Genomic DNA, 17,608 nt, shown 5'->3' with positions numbered 1-17,608 from the left:
GTGGGAGCAAATCCTCGGGCAAAAAAAGGAGGCATTAACCCTAAGGGGGGTCCTCTAGGTTCCCCTGTACTGAAGCTGCCTAACCTCCCTGGAGGCTTGCGCAGGCAGTCAAACTGGGAGACCCTTGCAACTAGCACAGAGCCTAGAAGAAAATAAACTACCTATAGCTCCTGTTGGTCTGGAGAAAACACAAGAACTGAGGCACTGAGGTACGTGACGGCCTTTTAATATGGTGGATGGGTTTCCTGTTTTAGGTGGGAGGAGACCTCTATCTCAGATGCTGCCCTGGAAGACGACTTGAGAAAAATATACTTTAATGAATTTTAGTGCACACAAAGCACAAAGTAATAACCAATTTTCGAGTAAAATATAAAAGACGGTGTTACGCCCTGTAAATAGATACCCAACATGTCATGCTTTAAAACGGCACACGCTTGTGGAATGGCGACGCTATAACCACTTCAGGACCGGAAGGATTTACCCCTAATGACCAGGCCATTTTTTGCAATACAGCACTGTATTCACTTTAACTGACAAATGTGCGGTCGTGCGATGATGTACCCAAATAAAACTGATGTCCTTTTTTTTCCATAAATCGAGCTTTCTTTTAGTGGTATTTGATCACCTCTGCGATTTTTTTTTGCGCCATAAACAAAAAAATATTTTACTTTCTGCTTTATAACATTCCCGATAAAAAAAAAAAAAAATTAAAAATTAATTTTTTTCATTTTTTTTAGGCCAATTTGTATTCTGCTACATATTTCTGGTAAAAAAAAATCCCAATAAGAGTATATTGATTGGTTTGTGCAAAAATCATCGCGTTTACAAACTAGGGGAAAGATTTATGTTTTTATTTATTTTCTACTGGTAATGGTGGCGATCAGCGATTTTTTGTGGGACTGCGACATTGCGGAGGACAGATCAGACACCTGACATTTTTGACACTTTTGGTGGGGGGGGGACCAGTGACATTACTACAGTAATCAGTGCTAAAAATATGCACTGTTAATGTACTGACACTGGCAGGGAAGAGATTAACACCAGGAGCGATCAAAGCATGTAATGCGTCACTAGTGGGTGCTAACTGTGGGGGGAAAGGGCTGTCTGCAATCGCGGCCGCCGGACCCGCTGATCGGCTTCCCTTGTTGCGAATTGGGGGGGAGCTGGCGTTCCTGCAAAGCGACGTACAGTTACGTTGTTTTGCGGGACAGAGCCGCCTTGCTACATTAAAACTGCAGCGGGTAGTTAAGGTTAAAAAACTTTATAGGTTACCAGCTTAGAGTTCTGGTGCCAAAATTATTTCTCTCACTCTGGCGTTTGTGGCAAAACCTCACATGTGGTGCGATCACCATTTATGTACGCATGCAGGACAAATCCGTGCGCTCGACTTTGTGCGAGATTTACATTTTTTTTATTCTAAATTGTTTCCTTTACATTTTTTTTAATCTCTTTTATTGCTGCTACAGGCAATGGAAACATCCCTTGTGACAGCAATAGGCAGCGACAGGAACTCCCTTAATGGGGAGATCTAGGGTCTGATGCCTCCTCTGCCCTTAAAGCATCTGATCACACCAAGATCGGTGTGTTCAGGTGTTTTACCAACTTAAAAATGGCGCCATTTACATCCGGGAAATCGGGAGCGATGTCGCATCATGTTCCCTATACAACAGATCATGGGAGTCAGGGATCAGCGCCTAATTAGCCACTGGATTGGCTTTTACAAAAAAGCTGGCCGCTGACTGTAAATAACTATATCAGGATGATGCCTGATGCAGGTATCTTCCTTGCTGCGCACTGTATTGACAGCAGAAGCTCCCCTTGTCAGGATACACAGCTCTGCACTGTAGCCATTGGCTGCAAGTGCTGACTGAATTCTGATTTACCAGGACAGTTTGACAGAAGCTGGTTGTTACACTGGCTTCTGTTGAACATAGAGGGGAGCAAACAGTGAAATTTGGCTATTCAGGCTAAACCGATGTGTATACACCCTGCTTTAGATGCGTTTGTAGATTTAGATACTAACAAATCAAAACCAACTCCAGCCAGCACTTTTTAAAGAAGACATTCACTTTAAAAATAAATGCACACTTTTTACCAGGTTAAAAAAAAAAAAAAAAAAAAAAAACACCCTTTTTTTATTGTTAGGAGCCTGCAGAGCATTGCAACCATGATCCGCTGATCATGATACAATCTGCAGACTTGACATTTGTCAGCTACATTAGCGAACTACCAGGAAGGGGCATTAGTGCCCATTATTACATTATACAAAAAAAATTGGGCTAACTTTACTGTTTAGTTTTTTTAAAATGTATTAAAGAGGAAGTAAACCCTCCTCAGGAAGTTGTACCTATAGGTAAGCCTATATTAAGGCTTACCTATAGGTACTGTAAATATCTCCTAAACATGCACCGTTTAGGAGATATTTACCTTTAATGCAGCCAGTGACGTCACTGGCGCATGCGCTCTGAAGGAACGGCAGATCGTGCCGTTCCTTCAGAGCCCCGTGCCGTGACCGTCGGCTCCCGCGCGCGTGCGCGGGACTGACGTCACCGCGGCTCCGGCCAATCAGATGGCCGGATGCCGCGATCCCGGAAGATGGGCGACTATACATGTCGCCCGTCATACAGGTAAGCGGACGGCACGGCGGGGGCTCGTTCTAAGGTAAGTATTTCATAATGAGCTACTATGCGATGCATACTAGCTCATTATGTGTTTCTCTTTCAGGATGTAAAGAAGAGAAAAATTTTTTTTCTCGGTTTACAACCTCTTTAAAAAGTGATTATTACCAAAAAACTGCGCTTGAAAGACTTCTGCGCAAATACAGTGTGACAAAGATTGCAACGATCGCCATTTTATTCTCTAGGGTCTCTGCTAAAAAAAATATATATATATATATATATATATATATATATATATATATATATATATATATATATATATATATATATATATATATATATATATATATATAATGTTTGGGGGTTCCAAGTAATTTTCTACCAAAAAATACTGATTTTAACTTGTAAGCAAACAAGTGTCAGAAAAAGGCTTAGGATCCTTTCACACGGTCGCTCCGCTGCTTAAGTCCGCTGCGGGACTTTTTTTTTTTTTTTTCACGGAGCGGATGACATTTGTGTCATCCGCTCCGTGTGTCCGCATATCATCCCATCCGTTTGCGGATGATATGCGGACATAATGTAAGTATATGGCATTGCGGATGTCAGCGGATGACACCGCTGACATCCGATTTTCCTTCCTTTACGTTTTTTACACGGATGAAAAAATAGGGTTCTGTTCCATTCGAAAAAACGGAACAGAACTGAATGGAGGAAAATCGGATGTCAGCGGATGGTATTACGCTGACATCCGCAATGCCATTCACTTACATTATGTCCGCAAATCATCCGCAAACGGATGGGATGATTTGCGGACACACGGAGCGGCCGTGTGAAAGGACCTTAAGGACTCTTTCACACGGGCGGTCCGATCAGACCTGCCTGTCAGTTTTTTAGGCGGATCTGATCGGATCCTCCATGCAGCTCTATGGGGCAGCGGGTGTCAGCGGAGACACCTCCGCTGACACCCGCTGCCATCCGCATCCGATCCTGTGCTGAAATCTGGACGGATGGAAACCCTATTTTTCCATCCGTTCAGTAATCGGAGCGGATCTGATGAGAGCGGACAAGCGGTGCGCTCTCCTCCGATCCCCCATAGAGGGCAGCGGGTGCTGAGACACGTCCCTCTGCGCTCTGCAAGCGGAGACGGAGCTGTCATCCGCCCGGCTCAGCGGGGATCGCGGATCGATCCCCGCTGAGCAACACGGATCCGCCTGCGGAGGCGGACCGTGTGAAAGAGCCCTTAGTCTTTAAAGCGGTTGTATACTCAAAAAAACAAAAAACAAAAAAAACAAACCCTGCAGGACAAAGGCATAATGAGCTATAATGCATCGCATACTAGCTCATTATGAAATACTTAGCTTAGAACGAAGCCCTGGCACGGTCGCCTGGACAAAGCTGAGGGAGCCGACATGCTCCCTCGGCGTCTCTTCCTGGTTCGGTGGTTCCGGTGCTGTGAGTGGTCGGAGCCGTGATGACGTCTATTCCACTCATGTGCAGTTTCACTTTCCATCAAGATCCGGCAAGGAGCTCTGAAGGTCCGCCAAACCTTCAAAGTGCATGCGCCGCAGACGTCAGCGGCTGCATGCAGGTTGAATATCTCCTAAACCGTGCAGGTTTAGGAGATATTAATTGTACCTACAGGTAAGCCTCATTATAGGCTTACCTGTCGGTAAAAGTCATTGAGTATACTACCGATTTAAGAGGTTAAATTGCCCTCACTAAGCGCTGGTTCACACTTCTGCGATGCGGGAATGCTGCAAACATGCAGCGTGATCCCGCATCACATCCGAACCTCTGGCAGTTCACACTGCCATATGCGATACGCAGGGGGCGTCAATTAAAAGTTAACGATACCCCCAGTTGCCATCGCATATCGCAGTGCAATATCGGCGGATCGATCCCCCGCTGTGAAAACCTGAGTCCGCCGACGGACCACCAGGTGTGAAAGGGGCCTTAATGTTGATAAACACAATTTTTTTGACAGCTGTGAGTGAGCAGAGAACATCTCTGTTAGAGCCGGTTCACATAGGGGTGACCCGACTTGCCGGGGCGACCTGTGAAGTTGCGGTGCACAAGCCGCACCGCGACCTCGGAGCGACATGCACGGACTTCATATCATTGAAGTCAATGCAGATCGCTCCAAAGTAGTACAGGACCCTTTTTCTAAGTCGGAGTGACTTGTGTCGCTCCTATTAGAACGGGTCCTGTACTAATCTATGGCAGGCGACTTGTCAGGCGACCAGGTCGCCTGACAAGTCGCCCCAGTGTGAACCGGCTCTAAAAAGCGAGGACATGCCGTTTTAAGATCGGGATGATGGGGGGGTGAATAGAGATCACCATTTCTTTAAGGATTAATCTTGCAGCTCTAGTGTAGGGATGCACCGATCCGATATTCGGATTGGATATCGGCGCCGATATGGCCATTTTAGATGGATCGGTAACTTCGACCGATCCACTGGCCCGATCCGGTTTTTGCTTGGCAACGGCTCAGCCATCCCTTACTAGGTGCAGTAGTAGTATGGGATGGGAGCCGCTCCTTCCTGTATAGGTCCGGCTCACAGGCAGAGTGATATCAGATGCACTCCACCTGTGAATGGAGGAGCCGTACGCATGAAGCAGCGGCTTTGCTCTGTACTGCAGCCGCTTGCTTTATGTGTAGCTCCGGATCGGTTCCGGTATCTGCGATTTCACAACGCCAGATATCAGTATCGGGTCCAAAAAAGTTGGATCGGTGCATCCCTACTCTAGTGTAACATGTTACCAAAGGTAAACTTATCCATAAAAAGGCATTAAATTTTTTTTAAACCTGCTAGGCAAAATTATAACGTACTAGCATGCATTGCATACTAGAACTTTATGTGAAATATACCTAAAAATGAAGCCCTCCAGCAGCGTGCTGCCCCTGCTGACAGGGCTTCAATCTTCATCCAGTCATCCATCCAGGTTGGCGGGCTCTGGTCCTTTGATCTGATGAGCCGCAATGACATCACTCCCACACATGCACGTGGGAGCTGCTGCTCACTGCACACGGCTCTGAAGGATGGCACGGGAATGTCGTTCACAAGTAAATATCTCCTAAACTGTGTACTTTTAGGAGAGAATTACTGCACCTATAGGCAAGCCATAAGTTTAGCTATACATAAAAATCATGCATGGGAGTTTACTCCCACTTTAAAGCAGTTACAGCAAACCATTTCACATAACCGCTAACCACTGCAAGGACGCCTGTCAGTGGTAAATAGTTGGTCTCATCCTTGTAACATGGGCACAGTGGTTGCACAGAAGTGGCTCTAGCGATCGACTTCTATACAACCGCCCGGGTTTGTACTGTTTGATGAGCGCTGCCAGCTGACCTGTGTATTCTGTAGGTCTCCTTCTCCTGTCAGAATACAAGGACGCAACGGGGAGGATTCCCCCAATCCACATCAAATGGGTGGATAGAATTGGTAATTCCTTTTGTTCAAATCGCCAAGGGAAGCCTGCCTACTCCTAACCAGGCAAAAGACAAACTGAATTGGGAATGCGGCTAGCAGGGGGGGGGGGGGTATTGGACCAGAGGGACAGCCCCCTGTAGGTGTGTCTATGCAAAGTTTTTGTGAATATTTCTAACAAAATCTTCTGCCTAGCTTACTCCTGTGGATAAGACCAATACCCAGTAGTGAAGACTGTATGTGTGGGTGGCGACTGTCAGAGGACTTAAAGAGGAAGTAAACCTTCCTCTGACACTTTTACCTATAGGTAAGCCTATGATAAGGCTTACCTATAGGTACTGTAAATATCTCCTAAACATCTACCGTTTAGGAGATATTTACCTTAGATGCATCCAGTGACGTCAGTGGCGCATGCGCTCTGAAGGAACGGCCGCTCGTGCCGTTCCTTCAGAGCCCCGTGCCGTGACTGTCGGCTCCCGCACGCGTGCGCGGGAGTGACGTCACCGCGGCTCCGGCCAATCAGATGGCCGGATGCCGCGATCCCGGAAGACAGGCGACTGGACATGTCGCCCGTCATAGAGGTAAGCGGATGGCACGGCGTGGGCTTGTTCTAAGGTAAGTATTTCATAATGAGCTAGTATGCAATGCGTACTAGCTCATTATGTGTTTCTCTAATGCCTCGTACACACGTGCAGATCGTCGGCCTCTTTTGTCCAGGGCTGTCGTGTCTGTTGAAAAGTGCAAAAGACTGCACAAGAATTTTGTCCGCCGACTACAGCCGACTGCAGAAGTGATGTCATGTGATGGTTAACTTTCCCTGTGTTTTTTCTTTTCTGAGCATGCCCAGTCTTGCAAATCTGCTGTCTGTCGAATTCTGTATTGACTGGCGAACAATCGGCCGCTCTGGTGTCGGCATACAAAAATTTTAATGCTTGCACGACAGATTCATTTCGGCCGAAAGTGCGCTGTCGGCTGTCGGAAGCATCATACTAACAAGCCTAAAATCGGCCGATCGGTCGTCGGCCAAAGCTTTTCGGACGACAATCTGCACGTGTGTACGGGGCTTTACAGGTTGCAAAAAGAAGAGAATTTTTTTTTCAGGTTTACAACCTCTTTGAGAAAAGACTAATCTATAGGCTGCCTTGCTGGTCAGATTACCAGGTGTTAAAGTGTTACTAAACCCAGGACCCTGCATGTCCATGGCTGGTCTCCCACAGTACCCAGAACATGGAAATACAATTCTTTTAGCAAATAAAAACTGCTAAATACCTTTTCTCATCAGCAGTATATAGCAGTCTTGTGACTTCTATCAGTGTCTGATTAAAGCTTGTAGGAGGAGTTTTCATTCTCCCCTGACTGTCCTATGAGGCTGCAGGATCCCTAAACCCCTGTCTGGACAGTGCTGATTGGCCCTATGCTGATCACTTGCACCCCACTCTGCGCCCTCCTAGCACAGTTACCGTTGACAAGCGGAAAGCTCCCGATTGCTTGTTGTGATTGGGAGTTCACAGACCACGTGACTGCCCTGAGCCAATCTTCAGCTGTGTCATAAACCTCTTAAAGGCCCGGGAGGAGCCGGTACCAAGAGGATAACAAATAAAAGAAACACTTATAAAAGAAAAGGAATGCAGCCATCACATCTGAGAATGGGTAAGCTGCAATATGGTCAATGTTTACTTTAAGGGGCTCCCAGGCTTTGGACTCCAGTGACAAGCATGGTGACTCCAGCCTGACCAGGACACAGAGGGAGGGCAGCAGATAAACATGCACAACTGGCCAGTGCAGAGCATACATAGTGATGCCCCTGTGATGTTTGTGTATTGGACTCCTATGCAAGGTGCACGCCTACTGGATGACAGCCTGAGGAGAGACAGGGCTCTGCTGATGCTGTGGCACTACAACTCCCAGCATGCCCCGGGTGCAGAGCCGAGTCCCCCCCCCCCCCGGGTCAGAGCCCTCAGGATTAGGCAGGCCTCTGGTTGCGCAGTGGGATTTGTCACGGCTCTCTATCCGCCCACTGCTGCCCAGGCTGAGGCCCTGTGTGTGCCCGAGGAGAGCAGGCCTTCACCTCCCACCACCGCCGCCTCCACACACGGCCTCCCCTCCTCCCTCCCGCGTTGCGCAGTTGGAATTACCGCTCACCTGCCGGGAGAAGAAGCGCCGCTGCTGTGCTGTCGAGGAGAAGCCGCCGCCGCCTCACACCATTCAGGCGACGGTGACGAGAAGCGTCTCTCGGCCCTGGCAAGACGGGCTCGTCTTCATTCCCCTTCCCCCACCCCCACGGGGGACTCGGTGGGAGCAGAACGGGCCCGGTTGTGACAGTTGGACTCGACTCTTCTGAGGGGGTGTCAGAGGTGGGGGGGTGGCCGGTAAGAATCAGCCAGGGACCTCGGAGGCTCCTGAGCGCGCTCCGTGCACGAGCTTGTGTGCCGGGCGCGCGCGCCGCAGTTGCGTCATCAAGCTTCTCTCCTTCCCGCCCAGTTCTCCTCTACAGCACGCGAAGGTTCCCGGATGTACTGAGATGGAAAGCAGGGAGGGGGCGGAGGCTGGCTGGGGACGCGGGTGACGTCACCCTGTAAATGGTGGTTGGACAGGTTGACAGTGTTGTCAATGAGCCACGGTGCGTGTTCGCTGCCTTCCCTCAGGGCTCAGTCAGCGCGGCCCCGGGGGGAGCAGGAAACTCACACTTATTACTCTGCTCACCTCAGTCATAGGTCTGTTGTGAATGGCAGGCTTGTCAGCTCACCCAATAATGTAGGGAGTCTCTCTCCCTGTGTTCCTGGTGTACACATCTCCCATGATCCCTCACTCTCCAGAGCCCTGCTCTATGAGGAGCTGCCTGGTGACATGACAGGCCTGGGGTGGTCATGTGTGCCATGGACATGGCATAGTACTAGTGGAGACCACCCTCCGCCTGTGTATAGGTGATGATACATAGTCCAGCCTCATGTCTGTATGCTGGCAGGAATTCTCATTATCTATTGTTAGAGCTTTACACACACCAGTATATACACCCATCAGCCATAACCGTATGCACCGCTATATACACCCATCAGCCGTAACCGTATGCACCGCTATATACACCCATCAGCCGTAACCGTATGCACCGGTATATACACCCATCAGCTGTAACCGTATGCATTGGTATATATACACCCATCAGCCGTAACCGTATGCACCGGTATATATACACCCATCAGCCGTAACCGCATGCATCAGTATATACCGGGTCCAGTATATACACCCATCAGCCGTAAACCTATGCACCGGTATATATACACCCATCAGCCGTAACCGTATGCATCGGTATATACACCCATCAGCCGTAACCGTATGCACCGGTATATACACCCATCAGCCATAACCTTGTGCATCGGTATATACACCCATCAGCCGTATACCGTATGCACCGGTATATACACCCATCTGCCGTAACCACATGCACCGGTATATACACCCATCAGCCATAACCGTATGCACCGGTATATACACCCATCAGCCGTAACCGCATGCATCAGTATATACCGGGTCCAGTATATACACCCATCAGCCGTAACCGCATGCATCAGTATATACCGGGTCAGTATATACACCCATCAGCCGTAAACCTATGCACCGGTATATACACCCATCAGCCGTAACCGTATGCACCGGTATATACACCCATCAGCCGTAAACCTATGCACCAGTATATATACACCCATCAGCCGTAACCGTATGCATCGGTATATACACCCATCAGACGTAACCGTATGCACCAGTATATATACACCCATCAGCCGTAACCGTATGCATCGGTATATACACCCATCAGCCGTAACCGTATGCACCGGTATATACACCCATCAGCCATAACCGTGTGCATCGGTATATACACCCATCAGCCGTAACTGTATGCATCGGTATATACACCCATCAGCCGTATACCGTATGCACCGGTATATAAACCCATCAGCCGTAACCACATGCACCGGTATATACACCCATTAGCCATAACTGTATGCACAGGTATATACACCCATCAGCCGTAACTGTATGCAATGGTATATACAACCATCAGCCGTAACTGTATGCATTGGTATATACACCCATCAGCCGTATACCGTATGCACCGGTATATACACCCATCAGCCGTAACCACATGCACCGGTATATACACCCATTAGCCATAACTGTATGCACAGGTATATACACCCATTAGCCATAACTGTATGCAATGGTATATACAACCATCAGCCATAACTGTATGCATCGGTATATACACCCATCAGCCGTATACCGTATGCACCGGTATATACACCCATCAGCCGTAACCACATGCACCGGTATATACACCCATCAGCCATAACCGTATGCACCGGTATATACACCCATCAGCCATAACCGTATGCACCCATCAGCCGTAACCGCATGCATCGGTATATACACCCATCAGCCGTAACCCTATGTACTGGTATATAGACCCATCAGCCGTAACCGTATGCACAGGTATATACACCCATCAGCCGTAACCGTATGCACCAGTATATACACCCATCAGCCATTACTGTATGCACCGGTATATACACCCATTAGCCATAACCATATGCACTGGTATATACACCCATTAGCCATAACCGTATGCACCGGTATATACACCCATTAGCCATTTTGGCATTTGCACAGAGTCCTGACCTCAACCGGTAGAATACCTTTGAGATGAATTAGAGCGGAGACTGAAAGCCAGCCCTTCTCCTCCAATATCAGTGCATGACCTCACAAATGCGCTTCTGGAAGAATGGTCAAACATTCCCATAGACACACTGCTAAACCTTGTGGACAGCCGGGGGAGGAAGGAATGGAGAAGTGCGGACACACGTCTGCTTTCCTCCCCTTCTTGCTGTGACCTGGAAAGCGATGTCTATGACGTCACTTCTGGATCAGCCTCTCAGTGTTCCCGGATAGCATAGGCAGGTAGCAGCTATGTTTTGCAATGTGATCTGCAATGCAAAACATTTGTCCCCATGTGATGAAAAAAAAAGTTAAAGCATAACTCCACTTTTATTGAGAAAAAAAAACATTCCCCTCTGGGTGATTACAAGGATTTTAACAAACTTTGTTGCAGATTCCTACCTTTTGGTATTCTGAAGAAATCATTGTTTATGCCCTTGTGCTAAGTGATTCTAATGGGAGTGGTTTCGTAATTATAAATCAGCTGGTGCAGAATTAGGGCTCTAATGAGGAAAGTGGCAGGGTCTGCATCCCTTTGGACGTGATTTTTCTATTGGGAGTATCTTACGAAAAGTGACATTTTAGTTGCAGGGGATGCTAAAAATCTGACTCATATCTTAGTGCAGACTTCTGGGAAAATCAGTGAGCCAATCACACAAGCAGGAAATGATGTTTCTGGGGTGTGGTCAGTACACATTCTGTGTACAGAACACCTCCAGGTTGCCATATTGCATTGCGCTTTGCAGAAAATTACAGCGGCTGCAGATTGAAAAGGAAAGGTCATTTTTAATAACATTCAATTTCAATATGACTTGTGTTGCTATATAATAATGCTATATTATTATTATTATTAATATTTTTTTGTATTTTCTATTTTTTTCCCATTAAAGTGGAGTAACTTTAATGGGAAAAAAATGTTATTTGCAAAAAAATAAATTTACACCCAAAACTCCCCCCCCCCCCCAACACTAAAAAAAAAAAAAAAAAAAAAGGTTTTTGAGCCCCAACCCCACATATACAGACGTACAAACGGTAATGCATGCATCAGGGGCATGAACATGTTGATTGTGATACACACGTACATATTGCCATGCACGCCAGAGTGAGAGCAATAAATCTTACACCAGACCTCCTCCCTAACACTAAACTGATGACCTATGAGGTGTCGCCTATATAAAATATAGGGTACTGAAGTTTGTTGCCATTTCACGGGCATGCACAAATTTAAGGTTTGACATGTTGGGTATCTATTTACTTGGTGCAACTTCATCTATATTTTACCAACTTATTGTGTTTGTTTGCCCTAAAATTCACTTTAGTGTGTTTTATACAGGAATTTTGCATTTCCTAGACCTTTGCGGTAATATCATGTGACATACAAAATTTGAACTCCCACTATTTTATTTTCTAGGGTATCTTCTTTCAGAAAATATATCTAATGTTTGGGGCTTTTATGTAATCTTTAGGCCTAAATTATTATTATTTATTTATTTTTATTTTTTTGTGGAAATTATTTTTTTGACTGCAAAGTTATACAAAACAAAGCCTATTGGACATACACAGGCTTAAAAGTATACAATAAAATAAGGCTTCTTTCACACGGTCCGCCTCCGCAGGCGGATCCGTGTTGCTCAGCAGGGATCGATCCGCGATCCCCGCTGAGCCGGGCAGATGACAGCTCCGTCTCCGCTTGCAGAGCCCTCTATGGGGGATCGGAGGAGAGCGGACCGCTTGTCCGCTCTCATCAGATTACTGAACGGATGGAAAAATAGGGTTTCCATCCGTCCAGATTTCAGCACAGGATCGGATGCGGATGGCAGCGGGTGTCAGCGGAGGTGACCTCCGCTGACACCCGCTGCCCCATAGAGCTGCGTGGAGGATCCGATCAGATCCGCCTAAAAAACTGACAGGCGGATCTGATCGGACCGCCCGTGTGAAAGAGCCCTAAAAGACAACTAAATACAAACAAAAACAAAACTCAATTGGTATGGCAACCAATGCCTAAGGCCCCGTTCACACAGGGGCGATCCGACTTCGGGGGGCGACCTCCGAGGTCGCGGTGCGAGCAGCGCGCCGCGACCTCGGAACGGCCGCCATGGACTTCATAACATTGAAGTCTATGGCGGTCGCCTCCGGGTCGCCCCAAAGAAGCTCCGGACCCTTTTTCTAAGTCGGAGCGACTTGTGTCGCTCCTATTAGAACGGGTCCGCAGCTTCCCTATGGAAGGCAACCTACGGCGACCTGTGAGGCGACCAGGTCGCCTCACAGGTCACCTTAGTGTGAACGGGGGCTGAGACATTTATGTTTATTCAACTGAAGGATCAATAAGTAACATACTGGTCCAAACAGTCCCACAGAGCACCAAAGGATTTCCTAACCATTACCAGGGGTTCAGTGAAAAAAGACTTAAGGGCACACAGTGACAGAAGCCACATCTTCTTAGATGCGGTCTACATTTCCCATAGCTTAGAGAATTTGGTTTTGCATCCTCTAGCCACTTAAGGACTGAGCCTATTTTTTGACACATTTGGTTCACAAGTTAAAATCAGTATTTTTTGCTAAGAAACTGCTTAAAACCCCCAAACATTATATATATATATAATTATTTGGTCACACGGTATTTGCGAAGCGGTCTTTCAAACGTCATTTTATTGGGAAAAATTAAGAAAAATTACATTTCACTGCATTTAAAAAAAAACGAAATAGTACAGTTATCCCATTTTTTTTTGTATATTGCGAAAGATGATGTCAAGTCGAGTAAATCGATACCCAACATGTTACGGTCTAAAATTGTGCACACCCACGGAATGGCGACAAACTACAGTCAATCAAAATCTCCATAGGCAAATGTTTTAAAAAATTTTAACGGTTACCAATTTAGAGTTAGAGAGTAACTCTTTTTTTTTTTAAATTATTGCTCACGCTCTGGCAATTGCGGCGATACCTCACATGTGTGGTTTGAACATCGATTTAATTTGCGGGTGCGACTTTCGTATACGTTTTTTTCACACGCGAGCTCACGGCGAGGGGGGTGGCTAAAAATTTTATTTTTTTTCTTATTTATTTTATTTCTTTTTTTAATTTTACCACAGGTTTTTAAAAAAAAATCTGATCACTTTTATTGTTGTCACAAGCAATGTAAACATCCCTTGTTACAGCATTAGGCAGTGACAGGTACACTTTATGGAGGGATCGAGGGTCTAAAAGACCCCAGACCCCTCCACTACACTTTTATGTATTCAAAACACTGGCATTTTTGAATATACTCACTTTTTAAATTTGGCGCCTTTAGCAGCCGAGTAACCTGGATGTGAGGTCATGGATGCCGCCTCCGTGTTACGTCATCGGAGACCCGATCAAAGCCGCATCCGGCTTTAATCGGGACTCCACCCAGCCGGTGGGACGGGAGACCCAGGCAGAGCCGCGGAAGGCGGCGGGAGGGGGGGGCGTCCCCTCCCGCTCACTGTGGCTCCTAAGCCGCATCGGTCATTACCGCTGGAAAGCCGACCGCCGGCTCTAAAAAATGGTACCGGGATGATGCCTCTAGCTAGAGGCATCACCCCAGGACAACCACTTAAAGTCAAGGAATAAAAGAAAATACAGTGGCGCAAGCTAATAGCAGTAAACTAAAAGTAGTCCATGGGGTAGCCATATAGGCTATCATAAAAGTCTTTTGTAATGAGACAAGGACCAGTCCATACGCTCAGGGCCAGCCTAGTGGGGAGCGGAAACAATCTCCAAATATGAAAGATACAAAGAGAAAAACAGGCGCCTCTGAGTAAAGACTGTAGTATTTAATTGGCAAGATACATTAAAAACTTACATCAAGGTAAGTAGTTGTAGGTAAGGTGGGTCCTTTCGGCATCCATTTACGGCATGGGGTCACTGCTGGGGGTTCGTGTATGTCTCAGTCCTTCCTGTTCCTGTTCAGCAGGAAGTGGAGCGGTGTCACCGGCGTGGAACTGAGGCTGGGACCGCAGGGTGAGCCACAATAGCCGTCCAGAGGATCTTCCGGCGTGATGACGACGCGTTTCCGAGCATGCGCACTGCGATGGAATACCAGCGCGCGCCTCAGTTCCACGCCGGTGACACCGCTCCACTTCCTGCTGGAGTGGAACAGGAATGACTGAGATGTACACGAACCCCCAGCAGTGACCCCATGCCGTAAATGGATGCCGAAAGGACCCACCTTACCTACAACTACTTACCTTGATGTAAGTTTTTAATGTATCTTGCCAATTAAATACTACAGTCTTTACTCAGAGGCGCCTGTTTTTCTTTTTGCAACCACTTAAAGTCACCCGACAAAGACCTACGTCGGTTTGCGTTAAGTGCCTACTTCTTAACTGGAAATCCCCTTAAGGCTCGTACACACAAAAAAAATCTATTTTCTTATTTAATTTCCTTTAGATTTACCTTCAACTATGTAGTGCAAGGGTCTGCCTGATTGCATACAAATTGAAAAATTTTAAGCTTGACCTTATATTATGTGGTTTGCGGTAAATCTAACAGAAAATTGAACATGTATGGCCAGCCTTAGTCAATCTGTATTGTTGTTTTTTCTTCAGGCACCCCTTACCTGCATAGGCAATTGTTTGGTAAAATTGAATTAACCCTTTAAGGCCCAATGAAGGGGGCAAAATGCGTTGGATTCTCCATAAGAACCCTCATTCTTCCAAAATATATTTGAATAACTTTGGTAAACCGTAATTTGCAGTTCTGAAACTTTTGAATTACCCTTTATAACTTGTTAAACATATTTGTTCTACTCTTATTTAATGGTTACATAATTCAGTGCAGTTTGATTTTTCTTTATGCTAATAAATAATTTAGTATTGTGTTGTGGAAAAAAGTAGGTTGCAGAAGCCTTAGCAGATACTCTAATCTACTCAGTCAGCCAAGAAAAGAAGGATTAGCCAAGAATACTGAAAAAAAAAACATATTTAGTGCAACTGAATGTGTATACAAAATACGTAAAGGCATCAAACAAGTATTACAGCTTTCAGACTTTAGTATGTCCATTTTTAGTTACAGTTTTACATTGTTGTATGCTGAATGTTTGATCATTCGTAAATAATTGCAAACCTTTTTTTTAGACTTCGTTTTTTATTTTTGTAATACAATTGGCAATCTGTTTTACAAGTGAAAAATCTGATTTGTAAAAACTTATATTAATTTGTAAAAAGTTATATACTATTATTGGAGGAGTGAATAAATACACCACACATTCATGTGGAAACACATTGGAGTTTAAGGCCTTGTTTAGATTTGTGGTTGAGGTGGGGCGCAAAAATGAGCAGTTCAGCCGTGTTTTTGCCACCCGTCAACCACCCCCCTAAGGTGCAAGTGGCAGTGGACATGGGTGTTTTCATGAAAAAGGCGCATTGCTTCACTTCGTGCCCGCAGCAAAGTTCACTCGACTTGTATCCACACATTCAAGTAAATGGAGAAGCAAAGCAAACACCTTGCAAACACCAGCAATGTATGCAGTTGCGGCGCATATGTCAGCAAAAATGGGGTTTAACCACTTTTTGACCGCACTATAGCCGAAAGAAGGCTACAATGCGGTCATTTAGTTCTGGGAAGGCATCTATTGATGTCCTCCCAGAACCCTGCGACCCTGTGCGCCCCTGTGTCCTTCGGGCACAGCTGATCACAGATCGATGTAAAACAAATGCCGGTTATCGGCATTTCCTTTCCTTAGCGCTGTCATGGTGTGAGGAAAGGAAAGCCGATAAATGGCTTTCCTGTGACAGCAGACATTTACAATGATCATCAGTGCCCTGTTTATCAGCGCATCCCCATCAGTGCCAATTAGTGTCCATCAGTGCAGCATATCAGTGCCCATCAGTTCTACCTATCAGTGCAGCATATCAATGCCCATCAGTGCAACCTATAAGAGCTTATCAGGGCAGCCTCATCAGTACTTATTCATCAGTGCCCATTGATGCAACCTTATCAGTGCAGCCCCATCAGTACCCACCAGTGCAGCCTCATCAGCACACATCAATGAAAAAGAAAAATTACTTATTTGCAACATTTTATAATGGAAACAAAGAAAAAGTTTTTTTTTTTTTTGTTTTGTTTTTTCAGAAATAATGGTCTTTGGTCTTTTTTCAATTGTTAAAAAAAAAAAAACACAGTGGTAATTAAATACCACCAACAGAAAGTTCTATCTGTCTTAAAAAAGATACCAATTTATTATTGGTGCAGTGTTGCATGACCGCGCAATTGTCATTCAAAGTGGGACAGCGCCGAAAGCTGAAAATTGGCCTGGGCAGGAAGGTGGTGAAAGTGCCCAGTAGGCAAGTGCTTAAACAGATGGTGAGGAGGCATCATATCACTTCCACACCACACCTCTCAGTAGCCTCTGGAGTGTAATCCAAATGCGGATGGGGCTTCAGAGGCAAGGGAGATTTAGATACGGTACATGTCTAAATCTACCCTAAAGGTACACAAGAATACAAAAGTAATGTATTTAAACTTTTCCACAGAAGTGCAAATGTGAAATCCTCATTCCATGCTCTGGCTTATTTATAGCCCTCAGATCTCGATGTAAAAAGGACCTGTCATGCCCTTTTCCTATTACAAGGGATTTTTACACTCCTTGTAATAGAATAAAAGTGATAAAAAAAAAAAGAATGTAAAGGGAAAGTGTCAAAATATAAAAATAAAAGTAAAATACCCCCCCCCCGTATCAGCGCATTCGCACGCACAGAAGTGAATGCATACGTACATCGTGCCCGCAAATGTAAACATCGTTCAAACCACACATGTGAGGTATTGCTGCAAATGTTAGAGTGCGAGCAATAATTCCAGCCCAAAACCTCCTTCATCTTTCTAAACAGG

General features: G+C 45.9%; 1 protein-coding gene across 1 annotated transcript in view; it reads right to left on the bottom strand.

The window, feature by feature from the left end:
• Positions 1–8,533, bottom strand: part of PPM1A (protein phosphatase, Mg2+/Mn2+ dependent 1A) — an 83,560-nt gene extending 75,027 nt beyond the window's left edge. Inside the window, exon 1 of the mRNA XM_082275544.1 lies at positions 8,192–8,533. The gene's annotated coding sequence lies outside the window, so the exon portion shown is untranslated. The remainder of the gene's footprint in view (positions 1–8,191) is intronic.
• Positions 8,534–17,608: the final 9,075 nt, after the last annotated feature.

Source organism: Pelophylax lessonae (assembly GCF_965119305.1).
Source record: "Pelophylax lessonae genome assembly, chromosome: 13".
Lineage (NCBI taxonomy): Eukaryota > Metazoa > Chordata > Amphibia > Anura > Ranidae > Pelophylax > Pelophylax lessonae.
Note: the sequence above shows the minus strand (reverse complement) of the source record. Positions and strands in the feature narration are given on the sequence as shown.